Raw genomic sequence first — 27351 nt, forward strand, 5'->3', positions numbered from 1 at the left:
CCCGCCCCCTAGTCCGGCTTCTACCAATCAAAAGGAAACTAGAGGCGGTGACTCGCTAGGATTTTCCCTCGTGGCTGGAAGGGCGGGGGGAAGGGGCGGGGACAAAGTCTCAGGGCCGAGGAAGTGGTGTGAGAGACTGACGTGGGGTGGCACGAGAGCCAACTTGCCAATGACGGAGCGGCAAGAGACGGCGAGAGCCAACGGGAGCGGAGTGAGAGATTCTCCGACCATTTGGGGCTAAGTGAGAGGAGATGCGAACCAATGGGTACTCCGCGTCCCACCACTGGAGAGATGGTCAAGTGTGGGAGGTGAGTTGGTCCCAGCTTGGGAGTCTGTCAGGTTGCCTAGCAACCAGAGCTAGGCTTCACCTGAAAGATTTCTGAAATACTGTACTTGATTTGAATTCAATCTTAACGTTTTCTAGCAAAGTGTGCCTAGATTACAAATTGGAGCAGAATATTTCACCCAGAACTTGTATATGTGTGAATATTCTAAATACCCGATTTGTAAATACTCAAATATTGTCTCCTTTATTCAAAACTACCTTGACTTAAAAAAATAAAACAAACAAACAAAAGGGCTATTGAGACAAAGCTTTCTAACTAAACCTAAAACAAGATAGTTTCAGGACTAGGCATCCGTGAGGAGGAGGGTGCAGAGCCGTGCCTGTGAAGGAAAGTTGATACTGAATTCAAGGATTTTTGCCAGGCCATGCACTCTGAGGAAAGGGACTCCATTTGGCCTGTTCCCCACTGTATCTTCTGAGCTTCATATGTGGTACGTGCCAAATAAAAGGCTGTGGAAAGGCCTCGTAATTGTCCGCATAGTAAATCCATCAGATACGGACTGCCTAGCTCCCCCAGCAAATAGAGAGGAACAATTCAAGCTAGAGGAAATAACTGAAACACTATTTGGGGGATCCAAAGGAGGACACTTATGGCTTTGCAATAAACTCTGCTTCTGTTTGGTCAGAGAGAGAAGCCATAATACTTAGCTTTGGTGGGGAACCATGAGTGAGGTTCGGAGTTGTTAGTGTCTCTCCCCATCTCAGTTTCATTAACAGGAATGCTATTGATAAGAGGTCATTGGTAATTCTGTGATTCACACAATTATTGTTATGGGAGATTTTTTAAACTACTGTACATGCTAATCTAGTAAGACACATTCTCAGCAGCAAAGTGGCAAAATATATTGGAAATGGAACCACTGTAAAGTGGTGGCATAAATGACTTGGGGGAAGAGGACCATTCAATGATGATTTCCATTCCACAGTATTGCCCATGACTCATTTCATACCTACATAAAGTAACTAGATAATAAACATACAGAGAGAGAGACATTGCCTGATTGTGATCAACATCTACTTGGGGTGGGGTAGGAGATTAAAATTCTTGGCATATTGGAATATGCTGAAAGGCAGTAAGGACAAACACAAGAAAGAAGATACAGTTTTGTCCTTAGAAAGGAATCGCAAATAATTCCAACTCCAGGAGTACACAATGGGAAATGATTAGCCAGACAGTCATGAAAATGACCATCTTATATACAACTGGAAATTTCTACAAGGAACAGACCATCTTTTTCATCACATTAATCTTCAATTAAGCAAAGTGAGCATGATTATTGATTATTGGGAAGCCAAGCAATGGAGAACAAAAAGGTTAGTAATTAGATACAGAAGATCTTAAATAAAGTTTCAGTGCCACAAAAGAAATAGCATTCGAATACAAAATTTTCTTTTTACTTCTCAGCAAGGCAAGGTACTTCTATAGAAGGGTGCACCCTTACAGATGGAGCAATGGTGAGTGCACACTTGAACAAGGGAGAGAAAGTGGTTCTTATTCCTGATGCATGTGGTCCCTACTGCTGTCTTGTTCCCCTATTGGCTAGGGTTAGACCGCACAGGCTAAATTATTACCAATTGACTAATTTAAAGAGAGTGATGGGGTGAGAAAAATGGTTATGAAACGAGTCAGGGTGGAGAATGAATCAGAATGAGTCAAGGTGGAGAATAAGTCAGGTTGGAGTAGGTAATCAGGAAAGGTTGCTTTATGAGGAAGTTACGTTTAAAAGTAGAAGGCAAAGAATGGAACATACCGACATATTAATTCTTTGAAGAGAAATTTAGAATTCATATTTAACAACTTCCTCCTCTTGCATTTTTCTTACAGCTTTCTCTTCAAACTTATTTAACATGTCTTGACTTAGTTGTTCTGCTTCATTTTCCAAAAGAAGAAGCTTTTCTGGATGAGGTGGAGATAGTTAAGGAAGGCTTTAACTTCTATGAGCCTCTGCACCAACTCACGGATGCATGGTATGACACAGCACCTGACAAGAACAAGTACACCTATTATGACTATGAGGGAGGTGAGAATTGGGGCTATTATTCCTTTCCATTTACTGAACCACTTTTCTAGTCATCCTGTAAAGGGGTCATTTACCCCTGAGTTGCTGGCTAACTCATTGGATAGAGCAGTCAGACCTTGCAATGCCTTTGTTATACTTCCATTAGGGGTGGCGTTTTTTGGGATGAAGGTGCAACATTGAGTTTTAATCATGACGCAAACTCCTCTCATTTCTGCTAATATGTCTAAGGCTATCCTATTTTCCCAAGCCATCTTGGCTAGTAGCCCCTAATTGCTCAGCTATTCCTTTAACAGCATCTCTAGTGTAGTTAATAAATCGCTGTTGGCGTAGATGTAGTTTATCCAATCTACATTTTTATTAGTTGTCATCCACCAAAATATTGACTCAAATCCTGCAGCTATTTGATTTCAGGCTTTAAATTGATCTGGTATTGCCCGTGGTACTCCAATTGCGTCTAAATAGACGTGAGAGTCGAAAGACCCATAAAGGGCTTCTCTCTCTTTATGAAGTCTTATTTTCCCTTCCTCTGTTTGATGAAATGCCAGGGTAAAAGGGATAGCCAATTGGACTAAAGCACAAGTGCCACTCCAATTATTCAGCAGAGTGTCCAGTAAAGGTCCATCACAATACCACCACACATCTGCCCAGGGATGAACAAGGGCTAACTGATTGGTAAGCTCTTGAAAATTCTTAAGCTCACTGCATCCCTTCAGGTCTCCAAGGAATGCTAAGTTTCCTCCCTATTGTGAGACACACCAAGTGAACTTGGTGTTGGGAGATGGAAGCTGAATGGCCCTCGGGGGCTGACCTACAGGGTGTCGGACTTCGGGATATAGCAGAGAGAGAGCTTGGCACGACTTGTTACCCCAGGCTGTAGAATCCTGGAAAAGAGCTACCATACAGCCCATGCCCAGTCAACTGGAGGACCACCTTAGTGGAAAGGGGACAATCTGGGCCTCTGGTCTGCTGTGTGCACAAGCATAACAATTGCTTTTGTTTAATATGTGGATGGAATATTTGATCCATTCCAACCAGGCATTTACATCTTGGTATCCCATCTCAATTGCCAAAGTTTGTTTTAAGTCTTTAACTTCTACCATCGCTATCTTGGCCTTGTTGTTAGATGGAGGAGGAACAATGGTTCCGTTGTGAGAGGTTTCGGAAAAAGACTTAGAGGCAGGTGCAGGTGGCAGGTGATCAAATAAATGCATTTCAAAGATCCAATAGGGTCTGTCCCTGAAACCTAGCCTCCATACTATACAAACGGCTTAAAGAAGGCAACCATCTTAGAAAAGGGGAAGAACCTTGGGGGCTCGAGATAATAACCTGTATAGGATTGCACTGGTTTAGCTGACAGTTAGCGGGGGCTGTCCGTTTAGTAAAATGAATGTATGGTTTTAGGGAATTGCAAAAACTGGTAGGGGCAGTCCATCCTTGCTCTTTAGTGGTCCACAGAATATTGGACCAACTACTATACTATTTTAGAGCATAAAAGCTCTACGTCAGTGGCAGCAAGACTCCTGGTTGCCATTGGGGTCTTTATCAAAATCTCCCCAAATTAAATGGTCCCAATTCACTGATGCCCAGTCTGAGGAGAGCCAGGAGGGACAGAGGTACTTTTCTGAAGTAGAAAGCTGCCTTTGACTTGACAAATTCCCACATGGTATAACAAGGCAAGCATCAAATGCAATAGTTTGAGGTGAAATTGACTTATGTTAATAACTAGATGATCAGCAATAGAGCAAGGAAAGAAGAAAGTGTAATAGAATAGGTGAAAGAGAGTTAAATTCTTCTTAGCTTTAGTTTGGTAGGGTTTTCCCCTGGGACTCCAGAGTAGCCACTACTCTGGAGGGGGCAGCTCTTTCTTGACTGGGGTGTGGGGAGTCCATCCTCTCTCTGCTGTGCGGACTGCACTTTCAGTAGTTAGGAGCACTAAGTAAGGACCTTCCCAGACTGGCTCAAGCATCTCCTCTTTCCGGCTCTTGATGAGGACGTGATCCCAGGCTGATGTTGATGCACCAGGAACTCCAAGGGCAGCACTTGTGCTAATAGACCTTTAGTTTTAAGAGAAGAGAAAGTAGAAGATAGACCAAGCATATAATTTTTAAGGAATTGATCTTTTGTTTCAAAGATAGGAATATCAGCAGTGGAGTGCAAATAAGGTAATCTGTAGAGCATCTCATAAAGAGAAAGACCAATGTCTTTCTGTGGTGCAGTTTGAATTCTCAGCAGGGCAATAGGAAGACACTTGGTCCATGGCAATCGAGTCCTTAAGACTAATTTGTTCAAGTGGTTCTTTAGAGTCTGATTCATTCTTTCTACTCTCCCTAATGAGGGCGTGTGTCAGGGAGTATGGTGTTCCCAACTGACATCTAATGTTTGGGATAGCTTTTTAATAATGTGTGTGGTGAAATGAGTTCCATTGTCTGAGTCAATATTTTCTCTTAGTCCAAACCTGGGTACTATATTTTCAATTAGGGCCTTAACTACATTATTGACTGTTGCATTTGAAAAGGGGATAGCTTTGACCCAGTGAGTGAGGTGGTCTACTGTCACTAGTAAATATTTTAGACAACCTGTTGGAGGCATTTCTGTGTAATCAACTTGGATACTTTGGAATGGCCTTAAGCCTGGATTCCTTCCCCCGAGAGGTAATATTTTTATAGTATGTCTATTAGTTTTCTTACATACTAAGCAACTGTCTGTAACCTGTTTGGCCAGGGTATAAATTCCCATACAACCATAAACTCTGAGAACGGCATCACACATGGCCTGGGGCCCCCAGTGGGTCCCCTGATGTAGTTGGGATAAGTCCCTCATAAGGGGTTTAGACAACATTTCTCTCTGGTCTGGCCATATCCACTTTCCTTCTGAATTCTCTTTAGTGCCTATTTTTATTAGTTTCTCTTGTGGAAGAGAAAATGGGGATTATGGTAGGAGGAGGGAGGTAGGAAGTTAAGTGAAAAATATGCATTCAGAAGACACAGCAGCCTGCTTGGCTACCTGATCTGCTAGATTGCTTCCTTGACTTTCAAAAGAAATTCTTTTCTGCTGTCCGGGAACATGGACAATAGCTATTTCTTCCAGCAACGGAAGATTATTCAATACTTGGGTGATCAGCTCCTTGTGAACAAGGTCTTGACCTTTACTATTAATGAGACCTCGTTCAGTTCAAATTTTCCGAAACATATGGGCGACTCCAAAGGCATACCTGGAATCTGTATAGATAGTTCTTTCCTGGTTCTGTAAGTACTTTAAGGCTTGGCTGAGTGCAAACAGCTCACCCGTTTGAGCAGACCAACTGTTGGGCAATTTTCCTGACTCTATTTCTATGAGAGTTTCTCCGTCAAACACTGAATACCTACTGTGTCTTTTTCCCTCAATCACCTGGGAGGAACCATCTATGAATGCGTGCCATCCAGCCCGGAAGGGGGTTTTTCCTAGGTCTGGTTGAACCTTTGTGTGGTAATCAATTAAATCTAAACATGTGTGTTCCCTCCTTAGATTTGGATTCCCTGTTAGGAAACCTGCTGGGTTGAGTGAATTATGGGTAGTCAATGTTAAATCATCCTTTCCTAACAGAATGGCCTCATGCTTTAAGTTTCTCGATGCAGTAAGCCATCTCTATGCTCTCTGGTTTAAGATAGTTCTAACTTGGTGAGGCATGCTTACTGTCAATTTTGTTCCAAAGGTTAACTTTCTGCTTTCCTCGACTAGTATTGCCATAGCCACGATGGACTGGCTGCATTGAGGCCATCCACAAATGACTGGGTCTAAGACCTTTGATAGGAAGGCTACAGACTGCTGGCGGCTTCTGTGTTCTTGAGTCAGCACTCCTAAAGCTACCCCACTGTACACATTAACAAAAAGGTGGAATGGCTTTTCCAGGGAGAGTAACCCTAAAACAGGGGCAGTTATGAGCATTTCCTTCAGCTTCTCGACTTGACCAACTTCCTCAGAAGTTCACAGGATACGGTTAGGCTTCTCCTGGGCAAGTTTTTGATATAACAGTTTACTGTTCAGTGCATATGAGTCAATCCATAAGTGTCGGTATCCAACTAACCCTAAAAATTTCCTGAGTTCTTGTTTGTTTGAGGCAAAGGTATCGTTGAGACACGATTCCCTTGATTCGTTCAGGCCCTGCTCTTCACTTGCCTGCACTTATTAGTGGCCTAAATATTTAACTTCAGGCTCTACATACTGAAGCTTTCTTTTTGAGACTTGTAGCCCCTCAAACTGCAGATGGTTAAGCATATGTGTAGAGAAGTCAGTTACCTTCTCTATATCTTCACCAGATATAAGAATGTCGTCCACTTACTGAAGAAGGCATATTTGCTCTGGGATGACAACTTTTTCTAGTACTTGTTTTAAAATTTGGACAAAAAGATTAGGGGAGTCTGTGAACCCTTGGGGCAAGACTGTCCATTGATATTGTTGTTTCTGCTCTGAGTGGGGATCCTCTCACTCAAAAGCAAATATATCTCAGCTATCTGCAGGGGACATGCCCAAAAAAGCATCCTTCAAATCTATTACAGTAAACCATTGATGATTACATGGAATCTTGCTAAGAATGGTGTAAGGACTGGGGACAACAGGGTGGGGTAGTCTGGACTATTTGGTTGATAGCTCCAAGGTCCTGTACTAGCCAGTATGACCCATCTGATTTCTTGACTGACAGTATTGAGGTGTTATAAGGGGACATACAGGGCTCGAGAAGCCTGTCCTTAATAAGGCCTTTGATTATAGATTTCAACCCTATCCTACCTTCTAGGGGAATAGGGTATTGCTTCCTTCTTACTACTTCTCCTGGAGTTTTTAGCTTGATGTGGATCAGAGGGACTTGGAGTTTCCTTTGGTTTTCTTCTTTGGACTAGACATTAGGATTAATATATTTTTCATCTGGCCGGGCGCGGTGGCTCAAGCCTGTAATCCCAGCACTTTGGGAGGCCGAGACGGGCGGATCACGAGGTCAGGAGATCGAGACCATCCTGGCTAACACGGTGAAACCCCGTCTCTACTAAAAAATACAAAAAACTAGCCGGGCGCGGTGGCGGGCGCCTGTAGTCCCAGCTACTCGGGAGGCTGAGGCAGGAGAATGGTGTGAACCCGGGAGGCGGAGCTTGCAGTGAGCTGAGATCCGGCCACTGCACTCCAGCCTGGGCGGCAGAGCGAGACTCCGTCTCAAAAAAAAAAAAAATATATATATATATATATATATTTTTCATCTGCAGTGATAAGTGTCAAGTGCATCTGTGTGAAGAGAGTTCACCAACAGGCTTTGAGTGAGCAACAAGGCTGTCTATTTCACTTGGGTGCAAGTGGGCTGAGTCCGAAAACAGAGTCAGCAAAGGGAGATAGGTGTGGGGCATTTTTGTATGAGTGGGGTAAACAGTGGAAAGTTACAGTTAAAGGTGGTTATCTATTGTCAGCAAAGGAGGGGGTCACAAGGTGCATGGTGGGGAGACCATAAGACTCATTGTCCAGAACAAGAATGTCACAAGATCGATTGATCAGTTGGGGCAGGACTGGAACAAGTCATAATGGAATGTTGTAAGGTTGGTCAATCAGTTAAGACAGAAGCTTGTTGTTTCACTTCTTTTGTAGTTTTGGTTTGCCCCAGACTTCTTGGCTACTGCAGGCCGTCTGGATGTATATGTGCAGATCACAGGGGTTACAATGTCTGAGCTTCGGCTCAGAGGCCTGACATTCCTGTCTTTTTATTTATAAAATATAAAGTTATAAGAAAAGATAAAGAAAATATAAGTTTTACTGGGGATTATTGGGGTAGGGGCGATGTTTCTCAGGACTGCTTCAAGTGTGAGCAGGGACTATGTGGACACCTTAAAGAAAATTTTACAACGAGTTACAAGGAATAGAAATTTAGGCTGTGGGGAGATCTTGGGGCAGAGGATGGTACCACGGGGTTATTAAAAGTAGCATTTGTCATATAGAATTATTGGTGATCGTCTGGATGTGGTTTTGTATGAATTGAGAAACCAAACCGAAGACCCAAGGCCCAAGTAAGAGAAGGAGGAAAACAGGTACCACGGGACTAACAATAGGGAGGAGCCAAGACACCCAGTTAGAAAGTCTCCAGGTGGGTCCAGCGTAATTATTTGCCTGACTGGTGAGTTTTTGGGCCTTATCTTTAAGCTTTTTTATGTTGTCGTATACCAGGCTAGATTGGTTTAGATAAAAACAACATTCTTCATTTAAAAATATACAGTCCTCCTTTTACAGCAGTGAGTAGGTCAAGGCCTCAGCGATTTTGGAAGATAACTGCGGCTAAGGAGTTGACCTGGGCTTGAAGGACTGATAAAGTTTGTGATATATCTGTAATGCTAGTAGAAAAGTCATTAGAAAGGCTACGGAAGATTGTGACAGAAGTTGAAATGCTTGCTATTCCAGCTCCAAGGGCAATAGTGGAAGCAGAAAGTTCTAACCATACAAGTAGAGGGATTAGAGGAATAACTCTTTTTTGTCTGGTTGGTGTCATGAGGGAGACAGGAAGTTGTTTGGTCTCATTTGCAAATTGAATTTTGGGAATAAGAAAAACTAGTGTACATGTGCCTGTCCAATTAGCAGGTAGACACATGTAGATGGAGTAGCCACAGAAGAAGAAGAGGCCTTCTGCAAGGCAAAATTGGAAATGCAAAGTGAAAAGATGAGAAGGAGTAGTAAAAGAGGTGTCTTGTACCCAGACTCCTAAGGATCCAGCTAGGGTGGCAGCCATCAAAGGTTGTAATGGGGACTGATGGGGTAACTATGTAGATGGGGAGGTTCGATTCTCATGATGTATCAGAAATATGAGAAAGCGTCGAGTGTCTATGAGCAACCTTTCACTGTTATTTACGGGGCTAGATACAAGTAAACAAGAAGAGGGCTTGGGAGGAGAGTCTGAAGAACAAGGGGAAGGTAGCCAAGGATGGAGTGAAATGCAGGGTAAATGTCTTTTTTTTTTTTTTTTTTCATTATTCTGGGTTAGATCGTTATTTATTTTTATTTATTTATTTTTCTTTTCTTTAAAAAATATACATATTTTAATTATTCTACTTTAAGTTCTAGGGTACATGTACACAATGTACAGGTTTGTTACATATGTATACATGTGCCATGTTGGTTTGCTGCACCCCTTAACCTGTCATTTACATTAGGTATTTCTGCTAATGCTATCCCTCCCCCATCCCCTCACCCCACGTCAGGCCCCAGTATGTGATGTTCCCCACCCTGTGTCCAAGTGTTCTCATTGTTCAATTCCCACCTATGAGTGAGAACATGCAGAGTTTGGTTTTCTGCTCTTGCGATAATTTGCTCAGAATGATGGTTTCCAGCTTCATCCATGATCCTACAAAGGACATGAACTCATTCTTTTTTGTGGCTGCACAGTATTCCATGGTGTATATGTGCCACATTTTCTTTATCCAGTCTATCATTGACGGACATTTGCGTTGGTTCCAAGTCTTTGCTATTGTGAATAGTGCCACAATAAGCATATGTGTGCATGTGTCTTTATAGTAGCATGATTTATAATCCTTTGGGCATATACCCAGTAATGGGATGGCTGAGTCAAAAGGTATTTCTAGTTCTAGATCCTTCAGGAATCGCCACACTATCTTCCACAATGGTTGAACCAATTTACACTCCCACCAACAGTGTAAAAGCGTCCCTATTTCTCCACATCCTCTCCAGCATCTGTTGTTTCCTGACTTTTTAATGATCACCATTCTAACTGGTGTGAGATGGTATCTCATTGTGGTTTTGATTTCCATTTCTCTAATGGCCAGTGATGATGAGCATTTTTTCATGTGTCTGTTGGCTGCATAAATGTCTTCTTTTGAGAATTGTCTGTTCATATCCTTTGCCCACTTTTTGATGGGGTTGTTTGATTTTTTCTTGTATATTTGTTTAAATTCTTTGTAGATTCTGGATGTTAGCCCTTTGTCAGATGGGTAGATTGCAAAAATTTTCTCCCATTCTGTAGGTTGCCTATTCACTCTGATGGTAGTTTCTTTTCCCGTGCAGAAGCTCCTTAGTTTAATTAGATCCCATTTGTCAATTTTGGCTTTTGTTGCCATTGCTTTTGCTATTTTAGACATGAAGTCCTTGTCTATGCCTATGTCCTGAATGGTATTGCGTAGGTTTTCTTCTAGGGTTTTTATGGTTTTAGGTATGACATTTAAGTCTTTAATCCATCTTGAATTAATTTTTTATAAGGTGTAAGGAAGGGATCCAATTTCAGCTTTCTACATATGACTAGCCAGTTTTTCCAGCACCATTTATTAAACAGGGAATACTGACCCCATTTCTTGTTTTTGTCAGGTTTCTCAAAGATCAGATGGCTGTAGATGTGTAGTGTTATTTCTGAGGCCTCTGTTCTCTTCCATTGGTCTATCTCCCTGTTTTGGTACCAGTACAATGCTGTTTTGGTTACTGTAGCCTTTTAGTATAGTTTGAAGTCAAGTAGTGTGATGCCTCTAGCTTTGTTCTTTTTCCTTAGGATTGTCTTGGCAATGCAGGATCTTTTTTGGTTCCATATGAACTTTAAAGTAGTTTTTTCCAATTCTATGAAGAAAGTCATTGGTAGCTTGATAAGGAGAGCATTGAATCTGTAAATTACTTTGGACAATATGGCCATTTTCATGAATGATTTTTCCTATCCATGAGCATGGAATGTTTTTCCATTTGTTTGTGTCCTCTCTTATTTCCTTGATCAGTGAGTGGTTTGTAGCTCTCCTTGAAGAGGTCCTTCATATCCCTTGTAAGTTGTATTCCTAGGTATTTTACTCTCCTTGTAGCAATTGCGAATGGGAGTTCACTCATGATTTGGCTCTCTGTTTGTCTATTATTGGTGTATAGGAATGCTTGTGATTTTTGCGCATTGATTTTGTATCCTGCGACTTTGCTGAGGTTGCTTATCAGCTTAAGGAGATATTGGGCTGAGATGATGGGATTTTCTAAATATACAATCATGTCATCTGCAAACAGGGACAATTTGACTTCCTCTTTTCCTAATCGAATACTCTTTATTTCCTTCCCATGCCTGATTGCCCTGGCCGGAACTTCCAACACTATGTTGAATAGGAGTGGTGAGAGAGGGCATCCCTGTCTTGTGCCAGTTTTCAAAGGGAATGCTTCCAGTTTTTGCCCATTCAGTATGATATTGGCTGTAGGTTTGTCATAAATAGCTCTTATCATTTTGAGACAAGTTCCATCAATACCTAGTTTATTGAGAGGTTTTAGCATGAAGGCTGTTGATTTTTGTTGAAAGCCTTTTCTGCATCTAGTGAGATAATCATGTGGTTTTTGTCCTTGGTTCTGTTTATGTGATGGATTACGTTTATTGATTTGTCAACATTAGACAATGTTGAACCAACCTTGCATCCCAGGGATGAAGCCAACTTGATTGTGGTGGATAAGGTTTTTGATGTGCTATTGGATTTGGTTTGCCAATATTTTACTGAGGATTTTCACATTGATGTTCGTCAGGGATACTGGTCTAAAATTCTCTTTTTTGTGTGGGTCTCTGACATAGTCTTGGGCACGTGTACGTGTCCAGGAATTTAGCCATTTCTTCTACATTTTCTAGTTTATTTGCATAGAGGTGTTTATAGTATTCTCTGATGGTAGTTTGTATTCTTGAGGGATCGGTGATGATATTCCCTTTATCATTTTTTAATGTGTCTATTTGATTCTTCTCTCTTTTCTTCTTTATTATTCTTGCTAGCGATCTGTCAATTTTGTTGATCTTTTCAAAAAAAAACAGCTCCTGGATTCATTGATTTTTTGAAGGGTTTCTTGTGTCTCTATCTCCTTCAGTTCTGCTCTGATCTTAGTTATTTCTTGCCTTCTGCTAGCTTTTGAATGTGTTTGCTCTTGCTTCTCTAGATCTTTTAATTGTGATGTTAGGGTGTCAATTTTAGATCTTTCCAGCTTTGTCTTGTGGGCATTTAGTGCTATAAATTTCCCTCTACACATTGCTTTAAATGTGTCCCAGAGATTCTGGTATGTTGTATCTTTGTTCTCATTGGTTTCAAAGAACATCTTTGTTTCTGCCTTCATTTCGTTATGTACCCAGCGGTCACTCAGGAACAGGTTGTTCAGTTTCCATGTAGTTGAGTGGTTTTGAGTGACGTTCTTAATCCTGAGTTCTAGTTTGATTGCACTGTGGTCTGAGAGACAGTTTGTTTTGATTTCTGTTCTTTTACATTTGCTGAGGAGTACTTTACTTCCAACTATGTGGTCAATTTTGGAACAAGTGCAAAGTGGTGCTGAGAAGAATATACATTCTGTTGATTTGGGGTGGAGAGTTCTGTAGATGTCTATTAGGTCTGCTTGGTGCAGAGCTGAGTTCAATCCCTGGATATCCTTGTTAACTTTCTGTCTCATTGATCTATCTAATGTTGACAGTGGAGTGTTAAAGTCTCTCATTATTATTGTGTGGGAGTCTAAGTCTCTTTGTAGGTCTCTAAGGATTTGCTTTATGAATCTGGGTGCTCCTGTATTGGGTGCATATATATTTAGGATAGTTAGCTCTTCTTGTTGAATTGATCCCTTTACCATTATGTAATGGCCTTCTTTGTCTCTTTTGATCTTTGTTGGTTGAAAGTCTGTTTTATCAGAGACTAGTATTGCAACCTCTGCTTTTTTTTGCTTTCCATGTTCTTGGTAGATCTTCCTCCATCCCTTTATTTTGAGCCTATATGTGTCTCTACACGTGAGATGGGTCTCCTGAATACAGCACACTGATGAGTCTTGACTCTTTATTCAATTTGCCAGTCTATTTCTTTTAATTGGGGCATTTAGTCCATTTACATTTAAAGTTTATGTTGTTATGTGTGAATTTGATACTGTCATTATAATGTTAGCTGATTGTTTTGCCCGTTAGTTGATGCAGTTTCTTCCTATCATTGATGGTCTTTGCAATTTGGTATGTTTTTGCAGTGGCTGTTACCGGTTGTTCCTTTCCATGTTTAGTGCTTCCTTCAGGTGCTCTTGTAAGGCAGGCCTGGTGGTGACAAAATCTCTCAGCATTTGCTTGTCTGTAAAGGATTTTATTTCTCCTTCACTTATGAAGCTTAGTTTGGCTAGATATGAAATTCTGGGTTGAAAATCCTTTTCTTTGAAAATGTTGAATTACCCCCACTCTCTTCTGGCTTCTAGAGTTTCTGCCGAGAGATCTGCTGTTAGTCTGATGGGCTTCCCTTTGTGGGTAACATGACTTTTCTCTCTGGCTGCCCTTAACATTTTTTGCTTCATTTCAACTTTGGTGAATCTGACAATTATGTGTCTTGGAGTTGCTCTTCTTGAGGAGTATATTTGTGGTGTTCTCTGTATTTCCTGAATTTGAATGTTGCCCTGCCTTGCTAGGTTGGGGAAGTTCTCCTGGATAATATCCTACAGAGTGTTTTCCAGCTTGGTTCCATTCTCCCTGTCACTTTCAGGTACACCAATCAGACATAGATTTGGTCTTTTCACATAGTCCCACATTTCTTGGAGGCTTTGTTTGTTTCTTTTTACTCTCTTTTCTTTAAACTTCTCTTCTCACTTCATTTCATTAATTTGATCTTCAATCACTGATAGCTTTTCTTCCACTTGATCAAATCAGCTACTGAAGCTTGTGCATGCATCACGTAGTTCTCATGCCATGGTTTTTAGCTCCATTGGTTCATTTAAGGTCTTCTCTACACTGTTTATTCTAGTTAGCCATTAGTCTAATCTTTTTCAAGTTTTTTAGCTTCCTTGCAATGGGTTTGAACATCCTCCTTTAGCTCAGAGAAGTTTGTTATTACCAACCTTCTGAAGCCTACTTCTGCCAACTCATCAGAGTCATTCTCTGTCCAGCTTTGTTCCATTGCTGGTGAGGAGCTGCGATCCTTTGGAGAAGGGGCACTCTGGTTTTTAGAATTTTTCAGCTTTCCTGCTCTGGTTTCTCCTGATCTCCGTGGTTTTATCTTCCTTTGTTGTATGACGATGGTGACCTACAGATGGGGTTTTGGTGTGGATGTCCTTTATGTTGATGTTGATGCTATTCCTTTCTGTTTGTTAGTTTTCCTTCTAACAGTCAGGTTCCTCAGCTGCAGGTCTGTTGGAGTTTGCTGGAGGTCCACTTCAGATCTGTTTGCCTGGGTATCATCAGCGTAGGCTGCAGAACAGCAAATATTGCAGAACAGCAAATATTGCTGCCCGATCCTTCCTCTGGAAGCTTCGTCTCAGAGGGGCACCCGGCTATATGAGGTGTCAGTTGGCCCCTAGTGGGAGGTGTCTCCCAGTTAAGCTACTCGGGGCTCAGGGACCCACTTGAGGAGGCAGTCTGTCTGTTCTCAGAGCTCAAACACCATGCTGGGAGAACCACTGCTCTCTTCAGAGCTGTCAAACAGGTACATTTAAGTCTCAGAAGTTTCTACTGCCTTTTGTTTAGCTATGCCCTGCCCCCAGAGGTGAAGTCTACAGAGGCAGGCAGGCCTGGTTGAGCTGCAGTGGGCTCCACCCAGTTCCAGTTTCTTGACTGCTTTGTTTATCTACTCAAGCCTCAGCAATGGTGGATGCCCCTCCCCCAGCCAGGCTGCCACCTCACAGTTCAATCTTAGACTGCTGTGCTAGCAGTGAGCAAGCCTCTGTGGGACCTGCTGGGCCAGGCGCAGGATGTAATCTCCTGGTGTGCTCTTTTCTAAGACTGTTGGAAAAGCGCAGTATTTGAGTGGCAATGTCCTGATTTTCCAGGTACAGTCTGTCACGGCTTCCCTTGGCTAGGAAATGGAAATCCCCTGACCCCTCATGCTTCCTGGGTGAGGCAGTTCCCTGCCCAGCTTTGGCTCACCCTCCGTGGGCTGCACCCACTGTCCAACCAGTCCCAGTGAGATGAACAAGGTACCTCAGTTGGAAATGCAGAAATCACCTGTCTTCTACGTCAATCATGCTGGGAGCTGCAGACTAGAGCTGTTCCTATTTGGTCATCTTGGAACGGACCTCAGTGCAGGGTAATGTCTTGAAGGAAATGAGAAGTTTTTTTTTTTTTTTTTGGTTGTTGTTGTTTTTCTTCTTTTGAGACGGAGTCTCACTCTGTCACCCAGGATGGAGTGCAGTGATGTGGTCTTGGCTCTCTATAAGCTCTGCCTCCCAGGTCCATGCCATTCTCCTGCCTCAGCCTCCTGAGTAGCTGGGACTACAGGCACCTGCCATCATGCCTGACTAATTTTTTGTATTTTTCTTTTTTTTAGTAGAGATGGGGTTTCACTGTGTTAGCCAGGATGATCTCGATCTCCTGATCTCATGATCCACCCGCCTCGGCCTCCCAAAGTGCTGGGATTACAGGTGTGAGCCACCACGCCTGGCCAGAAATGAGAAGTTTTAAGAGGTGGGCTAATGGCTTGTAACTTACATGGAAGAGGTTATGAAAGGACGATAGAATGGAATGAGCCTGTGAAGCTGGAAGGAGGTATTTTCCTTGGTCTAAGAACCATTTGCCTTGAGTGGGGAGGGATTGATAGGTGGAAACTTCAGTGGGAGAGTAAGTAGGAAGCCTTGCAGCAGTACAGCCCAGGTAAGCTGCTGGGACTGATGGGTGTCAGGGTCAGTCCAGGTAAAAGCAAACAGAGGCTGGGATGAGGGGTGCAGGGGAATAGTGAAAAAGCATCTTTAAGATCAAGAATGGAATAGTGAGTTGTGGAGGGAGGTATCGAGGACAAAAGAGTGTACAGGTTGGGCAACACAGGTTGGATAGGCAAAACAATTTGGTTGATAAGGTGCAGATCCTGAACCAACCTGTAAGACTTGTCTGGTTTTTGGACAGGTAAAATGGGGGAATTGTAAGGAGATTTTGTACACTTTAGAAGCCCATGCTGTAGCCAGCGAGTTATAACATGCTTTTACCCCCTTAAAGACTGTTGTGAGATGGGATACTGGCATTGAGTAGGTTAAGGGTGATTAGGTTTTAATGGGATAGTAATGGGTGTGTGATGGATTGCCAGGGAGGGAGTAGAGGTGTCCTGTACCTGTGGGTTAAGGTGGGGGTATACAAGAGGAAGATGCGACGGAGGATTTGGGTTGGGAAGAAGGGCAGCAATGAGATGTGACTGTAGTCCAGGAATAATCAGGGTAGTGGATAATTTTGTTAAAACATTTTGGCCTAATAAGGGAACTGGGCACATGGGGATAACTAAAAAGAAGTGCATAAAAGAATGTTGTCCAAGTTGGCGCCAAAGTTGGGGAGTTTTAAGAGGTTTAGAAGCCTGGCTGTCAATATCCAGAACAGTTATGGAGGCATGGAAACAGGCCCTTGAAAAGAAGGCAATGTGGAGTGGGTAGCCTCCATATTGATTAAGAAGGGGACGACGGATTTGCCCTCCACTGTAAGAGTTACCCAAAGTGTCTGGGATGGTCCAGGAGCCTTCCTAGGTGATCAGGCAATGGTAGTCTTCAGCCGCTAAGCCAAGAAGATCTGGGAAGGAGTCAGTCAGAGAGCCTTGGGCCAGAGTTCTAGGGGTTCTGGGAGTGGCTGCCGGGTGAGTTGGACAGTCCGATTTCCAGCGGGCTCCCACACAGATGGGACTTGGGTTAGGAGGAATCTCAAGCTGCCAGCATTCCTTGGCCCAGTGGCCAGATTTTCGGCACTTGAAGCAAGATCCTTGGGGAGGAGGTCCTGGAGGAATGCCTGACCACTGTGGTTTAGGTGTTTTGAAGTTCTTGCATGCTGGAGATGTAGCTAGGGTTTCTCTCATAGCAGAGGCAAGTAACTGCAACTCAGAAATATGTTACCATTTGGCTGCGTCTTTTTTATTATTGTACCTCTTGAAGGCGAGGTTAATTAAGTCCTGTTGTGGAGTTTGAGGGCCAGAATCCAATTTTTGGAGCTTTTTCTAATGTCAGGAGGAGATTGGATAATAAAATTCATATTGAGAATAAGACAGCCTTCTGGCCTCTCTGGGTCTAGGGTGGTAAAGCCTCTAAGGGTTGTTGCCAAATGGGCAATGAACTGGGCTGGGTTTTTATATTTGATGAAAAAGAGCCTAAATGCTAACTGATCTGGGAGAGGTCACATGAAGTAAAAGGAGCATTAACCTTGACTATGCCTTCAGTTCCAGCCACCTCTCTAAGAGGAAATTGTTGGGCAGGTGGGGGATGGCTAGTCACGGAATGAAACTGTAAGCCAGACCAGGTGTAGAGGGGAGGTCAGAGAAGGATTACAGGGTAGGGGAGCAGAGGTTGACAAAGAATTGGGACCTGGCTTGGCGTGGCGAGGAGCAGCCTGGGGAGGAGGGGAGAGGTCAGGTGGGCCCATAGGAAAGGAAGATTTAAAGGACTCAGAGCTTGGGGTGGAGACTGAAGGAACAGACAGGAGAGAAAGAAGAAAGATTTGGGATGAGTCGCATTGGGAGCAGGGACTAGGGAGGGACCAATGTGTAAAAGAAATGCCTGAACATCAGTCCCCTCAGACCGTTTGCCCATTTTTCGACAAAATTATCTAGATCTTGTAGGATGGAGAAATCAAAAGTGCTGTTTTCTGGCCATTTAGAGCCATTATCAAGTTTATATTGGGGCCAAACTGTGTTGCAGAAGAAAATAAGTCACTTAGGTTTTAGATCAGGTGAGAGTTGAAGAGGTTTCAAGTTTTTAAGGACACAGGCTAAGGGGGAAGAAGGAGAAATGGAGGGCAGAAGGTTGCCTATAGTAAAAAGGTAAGTTTAGAGAAAAGAGGGATAGAGACACGGAGAGAGGGGGGTGGTCCTTGAAACCCAGAGGAGGTGGCACTTGCCATCAAGGTGGAGGATCAACGCAGGTATGCCTGCGGTGATCTAACACCTCTGGAATGAGGGTAAATAATCAGGCAGGCATCCCCATTGTGATTAGACACCAAGGGAAGACTGTCTTCATGAGTCCTTGACTGGAACTGGAGCTTTGGATTCACAAATAAAGTGCATCTCCTGTCTCTACCAGAAAAGGAAAGGAACTGAAATTAAGGGAAGGGCGAGATTGAGGATGGCACTGAAATTGAAGGAGAAAGAGGTTGCGGGATAGTGAGAGAGGTTGGGGAAGAGAGTAAAAAGAGGCCTTTTACCCAATTTAAAGTTGGTGAGGTGTTTCTTGGGCCAGTCTGAGGATCTGAGTTCATAGGTGGATTTTCTCATGGAGCAAAGAGCAGGAAGACAGGATTGATCTCCCAAGGGAGGTCCCCTGATCCGAGTCATGGCACCAAATGTCAAGCACATCTGTGTGAAGAGAGTCCACCAGCAGACTTTGTGTGAGCAACAAGACTGTCTATTTCACTTCAGTGTAAGTGGGCTGAGTCCAAAAAGAGAGTCAGCAAAGGGAGATAGGGGTGGGGCAGTTTTATAGGACTGGGGTAAGCAGTGGAAAGTTACAGTTAAAGGTGGTTATCTATTGTCCGCAGAGGAGGGGGTCACAACCTGTATGGTGGGGAGATCATAAGACTCATTGTCCAGAAGAATGTTATGAGGTCGATCGATCAGTTGGGACAGGGCAGGAACAAGTCATAATGGAATGTCATAAGGTTGGTCAATCAGTTGAGACAGGAGCTTGCTGTTTCACTTCTTTAGTAGTTTTGGGTTGCCCCAGACTTCTTGACTCCTGCAGGCCACCTGGACGTATATGTGCAGGTTACCGGGGTTACAATGGCTGAGCTTTGGCTCAGAGACCTGACAGTGAGTAGATTTAATGAGGTGAGGAATCCTCTTGGGCTGACTTGTAGACCTATGCCCAACTTTAACATTAAATCCTTCCCCAGTAAATTAATTCCTGCTTCAGGGATTAATAATAACTGAATATAAGCTGAGTGATCCTGGTATCTAACTTCTGTGCTTTATAAAATTTTTGCTCTAAATCCTTCCCCTTTAACCCTGGAGACTAAAAGTTCCTCTGAGGAGGGGACAACATTAGATGCAAGGAAACAAACAGAAGAGCGAGCAGCCCCTGAATTGACTAAAAAGGTGATAAGCTCATGTTTAGGTCCCACCTCCAAATTTATCAAGGGCTCCTGGTGAGACTCAAGATAAAAGAGACAGAGCCCCTGACCCCCCTATTCTTCCTTGAAAGTTATGAGTGGAAGGGCTTCTTTCTCCTTTCTTAATTCAGGACATCTTCTCTTGAAGTGGCCTGTTCTTCCACATCTATAGCACCTATCTTGTCCTTCCTCCCTCTTAATTCTAGGATACTTTAACCCTGTTCCCCCATACTCTTTAGGGGGCCTGGTAGACAAGGACCTTGATCCTCCAAATGGAAGCTGGGCTCCTTTAAAAGAGGGTTTGGACCCTTTATAGTTTCTGGCTCCCTGGAAGCTCTGTCTAGAAGTACCTGGGTTTGGAGTCATTTGTTGGAAGGTGAAAATATAGGTTTTGTCTTTTGTTTCTGTTTTTCTTCATCCCTTTTCATGTATACTTTCTGAGCTCCCCTGAGAAGCTCATTTAGGGGGAAATCTTCCCAATTGTCTATCTTTTGAAACTTTTTTGAAACGTCTGGCCAACAGACTCACTCCAATTTAGTGACAAATTGGAGTTTCGACATTCCTTGTCCAATGGGATCATCCAAATTAAGGCCTGAGTATTGCCTCACTTGCTCCCTCAGTCTGTCTAGGAATCTCATAGGCCCTTCCTCCTTTTTCTGTTGTATATCGAGTGCTTTGGAAAGATTTTGGGTTTGGGGTACTGATTCCCAAATTCCTTTTATTATCATCTCCCTTAGGTCCTGCATATTTTCCTGGTGATCTGCATTGTTATTGTCCCATCGGGGGTCTCAGGTGGGGAATTTCTGGTCCGTGGTAGGAACGTTTTCACTGGGAGGGTGCTCACCTTCCCGAACTACCATAGCAGCCCTATGAATTATACCACCTTTTGGGGTGAGGCTCAATTTCCCCCATTGGAAATTTCTTGCCTTTTGTGAGGCTCAAATTCCCCCACTGGAAATTTCTTGTCTTTTGGGGTGAGGCTCAATTTCTCCCACTGGAAATCTCTTGCCTTTTCTACTACTGGAGGTTTGTGTGAGGTTCAATCCCCCACAATAGGGATGTCTCAACTCTTTGTAACCTCTAAACCACCCCGACCAAGGAGTACTTCACTGCCCCACTGTGGTTTTCTTGGTCCCAACCACCAAGGAAATACTTTACAGCTGCCACGGCTTCTCCTTCCTTGGTTTCTGCACAGAATCATCCCTGCAGTATGTGAGAATTCTTTAAGCTAGGTTGCTGGCCAGTTTATTTTTTTTCACGTTACTGAGAGCTTGGGTTATTCCTCGCACTGGGTGGGTTCTGATTTCTCACCCCTGAGGCTGCCACAAGGTGCCTGCCATCACACCTGGCTAATTTTTGTATTTTTAGTAGAGATGGGGTTTCCCCATGTTGGCCAGACTGGTCTCAAACTCCTGATCTCAAGTGATCTGCCCCCCTCGGCCTCCCAATGTACCCGGATTACAGGCTGAGCCACCACACCGGGCCGGTATGACCTGTTGAATCTGTGCAAACATGTGGCTACTTGCACTAAAGCCACAAATAGGTGTAGTGCACATTTGCCCTTTTTTCTCTTGACTTCTTAGTATGTGGATCTCTTTTCTATATTTAGAGAATTCCCTATGAACATTTCTTGCTGTCTTTCTTCCACAATAAGAAGATGGGAGTGACAGATAATCACTTTCCCAGATCACCTAACAGTTGGAAAGAAAGCACATGACCTGGGTTCAGCCAGTCAGATGTGCCTAAGCGGAACTTTGAATCTGACGCTAGTGTTGGAAAGAAGCAAGCTAAGTGGACAGTTTTTTCTGGCAATGGCTGCCATGGCTGCTCTGTCTGCCCTGTCTGTTATCTAGGGGCAAAGGCCAAGAGAGTATTCAGGACCAGTGGTGCAAGCCACAGCACCAGTATCCTGCAGAGGGGTTGGGTCTTTCCTGACTGGCATAATTATCAGGACAGCTGCTGTGCTGAATGACCTGCAACCCTTCCTTTCTGCCCATTTTCTAGACCTGGTTCTTCAGCCTTCTTAGAAATTCTGAGATGCCCAGTATCATTTTCATAAATCCTTTTTCTGTTTAAACAAGCTGGAATTGGTGTCTGATACAATGACTGTCTAACCATGTCTAACTATGTCTATGGTTGCACCTTTTGAAATTTCTGTACATAATTTTATGTTAAAAAAACATGCAAATGAATGAACAAAAATCCTTTTATCATCTGCTGCCAAGGTCCTCAGTTCTTCCAAGGAAGCTAAAGCTGACTTGGAGTGAGGCCCTCACTTGGTCTGACAATGAGCACCACTCCCAGCAGCAACAGCCCCATACTCACCTGCACGATGGACTCTGTCTCTGAGCTCACCTGCATCTACCCAGGCCCCATTCTGCATGATGAGGTGACCATCATGGAAGATAAGATAAATACCATCATTAAAGTAGCTGGTGGAAATGTTGAATGTTTCTGGCCTGGCTTGTTTGCAGAGGCCCTGGACAATGTCAACATCAGGAGCCTCATATGTGATGGAGACGCTGGTGGACCTTTTCCAGCACCTGGTGCTGCACCAGTGGGAGGTCTACTTTCTCCACCACTGCAGCCCAAGCTGAAGAGAAGGAAGTGGAATCAAAGAAAGAAGAATCCAAGGAGTCTGATGATGTATGGGCTTCGGTCTTTTGTTGATGAAATCTCTTTTGTAACATGTTCAATAAAAAACCAAACTCTTAAAAAAAAAAAAAAACTCTAATGTTATTTCTTGACCCATATAGGCCTAGGAGATTATGAACACAGAATTTTAATTGATATGTGTTATAATCCAACTATACCTGTGTTTTTTTATCCATCCTTGTGAAATCCAGAAAAGTAATATGAATATGGCTTGGACCTTGTTGAAGGGAGTGGCACATGGAGAGCATCATTGTAAAATATTCCTGGCCTTTCCATACCCACTTACTCCCTCCTTTTCCAAGAGGAAAGACTTATTTACCTAATTTAAGGGTTGGAAGAAGAAACCAGGAAGTTGTGGCCCAGCCCATTCCCCTCTGTCTTGGGAGCCACCGCCAGGCTGTGTTTCCCTTACCATGTAGTAAGCTTGGAGTACCAGCCCTGTCCTTCTGAAAGAGGCTTGTCCTGGTGCACCCTTGCCTGTGCCTGGGAGGGTGAGTCTGCAATTCAGAGGTTTAGCGTTAGGAAGCCCACTGATACTGTACACACCTGGACCATGTCCTTTACTTTGACTCTTAGCAGGAATATAGGCAATACTTTGGTCTCACTCAGCAACCTTTTAAGAACTTGACAGGAGAAGAGGACAGTTTTTAAATGTAGCACTGGCAGACTCAAATGGATTTATACAAATTATTCTATTTGTACTTTCAAAGTAAAATTCTAGGCTAGGCACGGTGGTTCACCATGTAACCCCAGCACTTTGGGAGGCCGAGTGGGGTGGATTGCTTGAGGCCAGGAGTTTAAGACCAGCCTGGCCAACATGGTGAAACCCCGTCTCTACTGAAAATATAAAAATTAGCTGGCCATGGTGGCACGCACCTGTAGTCCCAGCTACTTGGGAGGCTGAGGCAGGAGAATCACTTGAACCTGGGAGGCGGAGGTTGCAGTGAGCTAAGATTGCACCATTGCACTCCAGCCTAGGTGACAGAGGGAGACTCCATCTCAAAATCAAAAAACAAAACAAAAAAGTAAAATTCTGAAAATTTAATGTATATCTAGTTTGCTACTTTTTTCTTCTTGTCTGAATCTGAATTCCTCTTTCCAGGATAGAGGAAACACATAGTAATTTAAACAGGAAAGGTTTAATATAAAGAATCATGCATTAAATGATGAGATTGGTGTACCTGGATTGACTAGTCAAGAGTGAATTCTAAAGAATACAGGAATAGCAGATATAAGGAGCAACCACTATCCCTAGGTCTGTTAGGTGAGATGGAGCATCCAAGGAAAAGCCCCTACACTGGGCTGAGAGCCAGACTTTGTTGGAGAGAACTTGGCTGTGGCTCACGGAAAGGCACAGAAGTCACTATGGTGGCATGTCCTCTGAAATTTGTGGAAATTTATCCTCCAGGGTGCTGGGGAAAATTGTTGGAGCTCACCAGAGGCATTGGGCTACAAAGGCTACAAAGCTGCTCAAGACCAGGGGCTGGTGTTGGGAAGGGGAGGTCTGCTGGCCTCTGGGGGCTACTGCCTCATCCCACATCCCATACACTAAACTCTTGCAGGAGCCTGCTGAGAGGAGCATGGGGAATCAGAAAGCAAAACCCCTTTTTGCCTCTTGTAATGTCTTTCTAGAACTCTTCCACTGACAAAGCTTAACATCGTGCCAGCTGGCAAAGGAAAAACCTTTGAAGGTTCCAGAACTGTTTTCACAGGGCAGGGAAATTCAGAGTGAATTTGGAGCTGAGAGGAAACAAACCCATAACCAATACCCCTAGGTATTGATTTGGCTTTTTCTTATGTTACTATTAAGTTAATTGTATCTTCTGACACTAACATCCACTTTTGAAAATTCAGAATAATCCAGCACTAAAGTAGTGAACGTCTGTGCTTACCCAACGGCCTCTTTTGGGAATCTGGAGTTGAATTTTTGTATTTTCTGTTGTTCCCATAAGGAATATTGAGAATTTTTTTCTTCCAATAGCTGGTTACATACTCAGACGATACTGATAGGTTCTGCTAGATTTTTCAATCCCTCTTTTATTTCCTTCCCAAGAAAATCTTGCTCCTGTTGTTTCCTCTCTTTGGCTTCCTATTCTTATGATTTTTTACAAAGTCCATGTACTATCATTTCAGTCAGTTTTCACAAGTGAGCAAATCTCAATGTATATTCAATTCATATTTTACTTGGAATTCTCTGTCCTGGTTTTAGGTGGCTCATCTGCTAAAGGAGGTAGCCCACCTGCTCTCATCCTCAGAAACTGTTATCAGTCCATGCTGCCTCCAACTTCATAGAGCACATGTCACATTCTTAAGAGTCCCATGGAAGCCCCATCTCATTTGAGGGGAAAAAAAATCAAAGCATACCTCTCTCCAAAGAAACCTTCCTCACTAACTTGTCTCTTGAGCACTCCTCTTTCAACTCATTCAGGGTTCAACCAGAGAAACCGAACCAACAGGAGATACATAGTCAAAGATTTACTGCAAGCAATTGACTTATGCAATTGTGGGGACTGGCTAGTCAGATCTGGAAAGCAAGCCATCAGGAATGGCAGGCTGGAACTTCAAGCAACAGCTGCAGCTGCACTCCACATGTGGAATTGCTTTTTCTTCAGGGAAGTCTCAGCTTTGCTTTTCAGGCTTTTCAACTGGTTGAATCCAGCCCATCCAGATTATCTAGATGATGACCCTAATGTCAACTGCTATGAACTTTATGTCTACCAAATTCCTTCTCAGCAACACCTAGATTAATGTTTGATTGAATAACTGAGAACTGTAGAGTAGCCTAGCCAAGTCGACCCATAAAACTAACCATCATACCCTTATTATGAGTTGGGTGTTTTTAGAATTGTGAATCCAAACCAATGCTTGAGCATTTCCTTTGAAAATTTGCATCTCCAGCATTTCTTACAACAAATAATATTTTTCCAAAAAGTGATCCAGAAGTTGGAAGAAGCTCTTCACAAACATGATAGTGTTTAATGACTGGATATTGAATTGTGGGCTTTTTTCAGTTCAAGGATAATTTCTACAGCAGAATAAAAACTGCTATCAAAGAGCTGTTGCCAACTATCAATGGTGATACAAGGATGGTTTTGTGTTCAACTGAAACCCAGCTGAATTTATAATTATGTAGGAAATAAACAGTTAATATGGTTACACAATAGAAACAGTACCACACATTGTAACTAAATTATACTATGTATGCCTACACTACTATTGTAACTTTTGGAATAATGATTATACTATTTGCCTTATTGCTTTTTGAAGTATGGGATTTTAGTGCATACCTTGTAGACCTCAAAACCCATGAAGGGTCTCAAAGAAGCTGGCTGGATAAAAGCCTGCTGTGGGGGCCTTTTTATTCTCATAGATTGGGATTATCTAAATTCAACCTATTCTCTGTTTACAAACTCCAACTAGAGCAGCTATGCGACTTTATGCCTTCAGACTCTTGGTTTTTCATTTCTCCCTGTCCCTCCCCCACCTTTTAGAGTAAGCCACAGCTTTTCTGATTGAAAGAGTGAAAGGCCAGTGCATATAATGACAAACTGATGATAACCTCACATTGACAGTAGGGGGTGAAGGGGTGGCATGGGGTTGGAAGATCAGCTGTTATCAATTTGCACAGCAAGTATTATCTCCTGATAAGATGCTGGTGAATGCAGGGGAGTGAGACTCATTGCTCATCTTTGGATATGAAATCTATTAGGGAAGAAACATTGCCACTATTCCCTTAGATGCTACAGTAGCATAGCCTCTTCACCCAGGCGTCCCAAAAGCTTGGCGTGAAGATTTCAGCAAACATGTCTTAGAATATGAGGAGGAGTCTAAATCAGTCATGGGATAAAAGTATTGAATCATTGACAACACACACTCGACTTTAGTTCTTTGGAGGGTTTTGTTTTTGTTTTTAGCTTGAAGATTTTCTTTTAATATTCAGTTTTTTTAAAAAAACAATGGATCTGCACTGTTAACTGATGGAGACTCCACTGTGATTCACTCGTTTACTTAAAAACATTTCAGGGATGTCTGTAAATTTCAGTGTTATATGTCATGAAAAGTGGTGTTGATTGATCTAAAGAGGGACCAGAAATAATTTTTGCTCTTCCAAATACTGAAGGAAAAAAGATAATTGATTTATACCGTGTTTTTAAAAAATGTGTAGATAAGCCCCCCAGTATATTTAACCTTAAAATTTATTTTAAATATATTCTTTTATTATTATAAGGGAAATACAGATGGCTGATAAATACCAAAAAGATGTAAATGCAGCTTAATTTTAAAAGCACAAAGAGATTCTGGTTTGCAGTGCCACAATCTCAATGTTTTTATAGTTGCTGAACTAACTAATGTGATTATTGAGTTTACAGATTTCAAAACTGTCACTGTTAAGGTATCTACTGTTTTTATGAAGTCAAATTTATGCTGCCTCAGAAACCTCTGGGTACTGAAATGGTAACACGGAAGAAAAGAGGTCACTTTAAAATATTGGTGAGTCATGAAGATTAAATAAAAGGATCAGTTTGCAAATACTCATAAAAAGAAAGGGTTATTGAAATAATTATTGAACAGCACATTTAATCTCTGAAAAGTAATTTCATATGGGTTGAACTTTTAAGGTTGGATTATTATAATTTTGATATTTGGTCAAAATTTTGTACCTTAAGTTATTTAGAGCCAGATTTAACATCATGAACATTATGTGACTTTGTCTTTACTACAAATATGTGGAACTGCAACCAGATATATTGTTCTCTAAAACTTGTTGATTGCAAAATACAGTTCTGTAAACAAAACCCATATGTATATATAAATGTTAATTTTGCAGAAGTTTGGAAATTATAACCATAGCATTTAAGTTTGAGTCTGTATTGGACAAATAAACATCATGTTTTTCAAATGATTTAAAGTTACTTTTATTTACCTCTTAAAAAAAAAAAAGAAAATCTGCATCTCATTCTGACACTCACTTTGGAACTTTATACTTATCATACTAAGTTAATTTCCATATGTACTATCTTGATGATCAGGATAAGAGAGTATTCCAAACTAATGGGCCTCCTGTTTGTAGAGTTTCCTGAAGTTCCTAGCTCACCATCCTCTTGCTCCATAACTCACTGCTCAGGACATCTCCTGGCCTTCTTTGTTCTTAAACTGGCTGTAAGTTCTGCAGTTATGGCCTAACCCCTATGCATGTCTCATACCTCTTGGCTCACATTTAAGTATTCTTTTGGCTATGCTTATGTTGTACTGCTTCAGCCCCACATTCTCAAAGACCGCTTTGGATTTCCCAGTGTGTTCCCACCTCATTCAAGGTACATGCCTTCCTCCAATCTAGCTTATGTGCTGCCTCTACACTGTGGGTAAAGGAT

At 42.4% G+C, this 27351-nt stretch overlaps 1 long non-coding RNA gene and 1 pseudogene across 1 annotated transcript; both read left to right on the plus strand.

The window, feature by feature from the left end:
• The first annotated feature begins 112 nt into the window (after nt 1–112).
• Nucleotides 113–26880, plus strand: LOC144341405 (uncharacterized). Its single transcript, XR_013418324.1, has 2 exons — nt 113–308; nt 24189–26880. It is a non-coding gene; the product is annotated as an uncharacterized LOC144341405 (long non-coding RNA).
• On the plus strand, nt 17490–24178 carry LOC114678784 (large ribosomal subunit protein P1 pseudogene; annotated as a pseudogene).
• Nucleotides 26881–27351: the final 471 nt, after the last annotated feature.

This window comes from Macaca mulatta, chromosome 6, assembly GCF_049350105.2.
Source record: "Macaca mulatta isolate MMU2019108-1 chromosome 6, T2T-MMU8v2.0, whole genome shotgun sequence".
In the NCBI taxonomy this organism is placed as follows: domain Eukaryota; kingdom Metazoa; phylum Chordata; class Mammalia; order Primates; family Cercopithecidae; genus Macaca; species Macaca mulatta.